This window comes from Drosophila pseudoobscura, chromosome X (assembly GCF_009870125.1).
Source record: "Drosophila pseudoobscura strain MV-25-SWS-2005 chromosome X, UCI_Dpse_MV25, whole genome shotgun sequence".
NCBI classification, from domain to species: Eukaryota; Metazoa; Arthropoda; class Insecta; order Diptera; family Drosophilidae; genus Drosophila; species Drosophila pseudoobscura.
In genome coordinates, this window is record NC_046683.1 from 42,828,720 (window position 1) to 42,834,139 (window position 5,420).

Sequence of the window (5,420 nt, forward strand, 5' to 3'; positions counted from 1 at the left end):
AAAATTAATAATATACCCGGGAAATATTGAAAGCTTTCAAGAATTTAAAAGAATAGAGAGAATAGTACTGGAAGGCGGCCATGCCGTCTGTCTGTATAGAAAACTCGAGCAGGCGGCTTGGCCTCTAGCAAATATATATAAAAGGTGAATTTTCCATCTTCATATTGTGTTCCATTTGCATTCCACAGGCCACAAGGACCAGTCCAAAAGACATACGGACCATATCTTCAAATATAGAAAGCACTGGGTACTTTTCTCGACGGAACCCAAATAAATGAAATGGGAAACGCACAGACCCCTGGGGCCACATTGGAGAGAGTCTGCTTAAGGGCCGAGGCCGGCCCAGACAAACAAATACCGCAATCATGACACTTTTTATGTATTTGCATACAAAAATGTGCAAAACTAAAAAAAGCAACCCGCACAGGCCCCAACCCCAACCTTCTCCCCGCAGCCATGTCCCATGTCCCGAAAGTTTTTTTTACTTCTCGTTTCTCGTCGATAGGGTTTATGGGCCGAACGCAAAATCAATAAACTGATGAACCGGTTTCGGTTTTTAGAGCGAGCGAACCAGAATGGGAACTATGGAGGTAGAACTATGGTGTAGTATACCAGGAATGGTGTAGAAAAACGCATTAAATTGCACTCTCTATGCCCGTAAATAAAAAATATAATTCGAATCTGTAGACACAATTATTCATCGAAATGAAATATGGAAGGGAAACTCATTTCGACACAGTGCCTTCAGGTATTTACAATGTACATATGTAATATGATACCTTTTGTATGAAAGAATTCCCGATCACAAAGGTCTTACCCCGTAACCAATATGCGTATATTTGGCGGCAATAATCTATCCAAGGGTGTGCGGCCTCCATGCCATGACCCCATCGAGTCCCGAACCTTTTTACCCGGCCACTTTTTTCGAGTGTTTTTCGCCTTTGGAAAACTTTTCTTCGTCCTGCTTATCAGTTGACAATAAATTTTTGTTGCCTACGGCACATAAATTGAAGGCACGGCCACGGCCACGGCCTTTTGTGTGATGTATTCCCCGTATTAAATGGTGAGAGACGCCAGCGGCACAGAAGAGAAAGAGAGAGAGAGAGAGTGAGGGAGAAGGAGATGGAGATGCGACCCCACAAAAAGCGTTACATACTTTGCGGCATTAAACGTGAATTTTATGCTGGCAAATTTATGTGAATGCAGTTTAAGGCGGCGCAAAGCAGATGCCTCGTGATGCCGGATGGCGTGGGCCTCAAAATCTCTCGGGGTGTTTGACGATTCTTAAGTTTAATTAAGCTGAAAATATTTGTTGCCTTAAATAATAACAGCTCAAGAGCCATAAAATCTATAACCATAAACCGAAAAGCAAAACAAGCACACCAGAGGCAACGGCAGCGGCAACGGCCACGTCAAATGCAAATTCGAAGCAAAAATGGGCCGCCCCGCTGCCGGAAATAAAATGCTCAGTATAACTGTAAATACAACGCTGCGTATGCGTACTTTGAGAATTTTATGCAAAAGAGCTCGGGCTAAGACGCTAAGGCGCAAAGGAGGAAGGCCAATAAGGGAAGGAAGGGGAGAGCTAGCGAGCTCTACGGCGACGCCTGGGTGCCTTTTTCCGACTATAAAATGGCGCCCAGACCCACGCTAAGTCCTTGCTGGGGCCACCATTTTTAAACATGCTCCTTGTTTGCCTCTTACTGTTACTGCTACTGTTACTGTAACTGTTACTGCCTTGTTTTTGCTCTTACTTCTCGTACTTCTCGTACTGCCTGCCGCTACTGTTTTTGTAAATGTTGTTTGCCCATTGCCATTGCCCTGCTTTGCACTGGGCCAGCCCCAACCCCAGCCCGAGCCCCAGCCCGGCCCGGCATTAAAATGTGAAGCACCAAATTAACTGTAGCTTTCGAAACAAACAGAAAGCGCGAGAAGACCTTAAAATACCCTACAGGCCAGAGGCATAAGTGACTCGCGTATCCCTGCTATGTGGCGAATGATATCTGTTTAATAAAGGCAATGTCTAAATAAACTAGTATGGAATATTCTCTTTTTTCTTTTTAAAGGTCAATACATAACATACTTAGGCCTTATTTCGGATATAATATGCAACTCTCCTATGAAACATAGGCCAATATCCGTATTCCTTTTGTCTAAAACTGAAATTAATAGGCACACTTAGGCACTAAGACGTGTCTCCTCTCTCTAGCGTTCAGATCAATCTGTTTAACAAATATCGAATAACTGGTAATGCATTGGCTAGTCGGCTTGTTGGGCTTATCCGAAACTTTCTACTTGTTATTTTTATTGTCTTAGATGTTAAATGCGAGACATTTTCGCTGGTCATTGGCGTTTTTCTTGTTTCTGTAGCTGTAGCCTCTGTGCTAGTTTCGGGGCAATGATGATGAAAATTAAAATAAAATGAAATACACTTTTGCTACAGAAAAGCCATGCCAAGGGGAACTGCCGCTGCCGCTGCCGTTGCCATTGCCGTTGTTGGAGCCCAAGTTTGCACACAGTTTTCCGCCATTTCCTGCTGTTGTGGGGAGAATACACCAGCTGCTGGTGCTGCTGTTGCTGCTTCTTCCGCTAGGAGTGGTGCTGCGCCGCGCTATGCTAATCGGAAACGGAAATGGCGCATATTAATACGCAAGCTGCCTGGTAGAGGAAATCGCTTACGTTTCGCTGCTGCTGGTGCTGCTGCTGCTGGGGCCGCTGCTGCAACGCAAATGCCCAAAATAAGGCAGCACATGAAAATTTTAAACCTAATTAAAATGTTGAAATGGAATTTGTTAATTTAAAATTGGGCAATTCAGGCTAAGCGCACTGGAAAATGGAAAATGACTAGAGAGCGGCAAGAGGCATCGTGAAGTGGCAGCAGAAGGGATGAGGAGCAGCACCAGCTGGGGCCAGCGACATCCCGTCGTAGCAGTTAACAACTTTGTTGTAAATTAACTACTCATAATGCCCGAAAAATGGTGGAGGGAGGGAGAAAGGAGCTGTAAGAAGCTGTAAGGAGCTGTAAGGAGGGTGCTGTCTTGGGAGGAGCCGGTAGGAGCCACCACTGAAAGCTGCTTCCAAATTGGCATTCTGCTGCAATTAAACGTTATTTATAACGGTCTAGTGGAGTTGGCCCCTTCTTTGTTGGTGTTTTTCTCTGCTCATTCTGCTCCTTCTGCTTCTCCGTCTCCTTCTCCCTTTGTGGGTGGCTGGCTGGTCCTGGCAGAGAAATGACTTAACAGTTATTGCATTTTTCACCTTCTATGCTTTGCTTCCGGTATTCTCCCCTGTCCCCTTTGCTCTTCCCGTTTCGGTATTACACAGTTTGTCGCCGACTCTTTTGGCATCAACTTTTTCCGTCAATTGACAACTTTTCTCGTCTCCTCCGTAGCCCTCCTCCCCTCCACCTATCCCTCTGCTATCTGATTGAGACAACAAAAGTCGAAAAAATCGAAAAAAAAACCCGAGCCGAACTCGAGGGAGTGGCAAGGATAACATTAGTTGAGGTGGAGCTGAGCGATACCCTCGGATTAAACTGTTAGACTGCTCTCTGGAAGTCCACTCGACTTGGGTTGTACTCTTGGTCGATCTATTAGAGGGTAGCCCAAGGGCTGGGAGCAAAGGCAAAGAGAGAGATTGTCGAGCAGGGAGCAGGTCCGTAAGTGATTAATTTCCCCAAACAGTATTCATGCAAGTCCTTTAATTATCCAAGAGATCGCTGAACAGGAAAGTTTTAACCTTTGATTTGATTTCATTTCGGAATACGAATACTAGGTCCTCTTCATATCCCCAGCACCTCCGATTTCTGCTTGACTTTACCAATTCATGTGCCAACTGGCTGCCAGACCTCCTCCGACTTCGACTTCGACTCCTGTTTAAGTGTCCTGACTCTGCGTCCGCGTCCGCGTCCGGTCTGGTCTGGTCTGTTCTGACTTGGAAAGCTCCACCGACTTTTGCTTTGTTTTATTTTATTTTCTTCTGGATTTTGCCATTGTGTTAGCGGAGTTTTCCTTCGTTCGTTTTCCCTATCCAGATGTATTTAGTTTATCGTTCATATTTTTCTTTTCCAACGAAACGGAACTCATTAAAATAATTCACATGCAAGCATATTTTATCGATCGGCGTTTGACGTTGACGAACGTCGTCTGGCAATACTCTTTACACTTGGCTCATGGCTCTTGGCTCGACTTCCACTTCCACTTCCAGTTCCCCTTTTTTGTTGCATTATTTTCTGTATTGTTAGTTGCTGTTGCCAGTCCCCACTCCCCGTCCCAGTGCATTGCAGTGTGGGGCAAATTTTCCGTTTTCCGCTGCTGCTTTTCTTCTTTTACGTGTTGGGCTCTTGGGGAACCCGTCCTGCCGGGCAAGCGTCTGAGCAGGAAATTCATTTGGCCCGCGCCATAAATTGTTCAATGCATGATGCACACACACACACACACACACACACACACAAACACACTCTCACACTCATTTATGGGCAGACCATTAAGTATTAATAATATTTTAAAACGATGGCGCTAATGATGCGATGATGCAGGAATGCCGCAGGATGTTCGGAACGGGAAGAAAGGATGGCGATGGAGATGGACATGGACATACATACTGATGGGGCCTGGCACTTTACAAAAAAATCTGCAAACGGCAGTTAACTGACAGACAATAAACGAAAACGACGGAACGACGGCCTGCACTTTGTAATAAATAACAATTACTGGTCGAAAAGGTAGGCATTTTGAGAATTCGACTGGTGGCTACTTAGCGATAGCTTTACTCAAAATATTGCAATGCTGAAAAAAGATAAAATTGTATCGTACACAGATAGGAGTAAAACTAAATTTCTCTCAAATTAAAGCAAAGGCTGGTTCCGAGCCGGTTCAGAAAATCGAGCAACCCTGCCCAATAAAAGCCATAAAAGCAGTAGCCAGCAAAAATGCATTTTCTGCCAAAAATATCCAAAGCCTGCGCAACGTAATGGCAAAAAGTTATAACTTTTGTGTGATATCGCTTGACCAGGAGATGGGATGGAGGAACATAGCTGGAGAAAGCCTTTCTCCCCTGCATACTGATGAATGTGCGTGCGAATGTGAGAGTTCTGAGTGTTCTGAATTGGAAGGATTGGCTGTCTCGCATGGCTGAATGAAATTGCATTATCGAACGGCGAGCCCATGGGTTTGGCTCCACCGTCTCCTCCGTGTAAAGGTGATTTTCATGGAAAGATGATTTTCCGCACTCCGTACCCAAAGAAGCCATCTTATTTGTTCATCATCAATTATGGGCATGGTGGAGAACTGGAAGCAGCGGCAGCACATCAGCAGCGTTGAGTGAAAGAAAGGAATGGAAACATAATGTATTGCACTCGAAATATTTCGATATACAGCTTCACAGATACCCAGATCCACGGGGCTATGAGCGAATAAAGT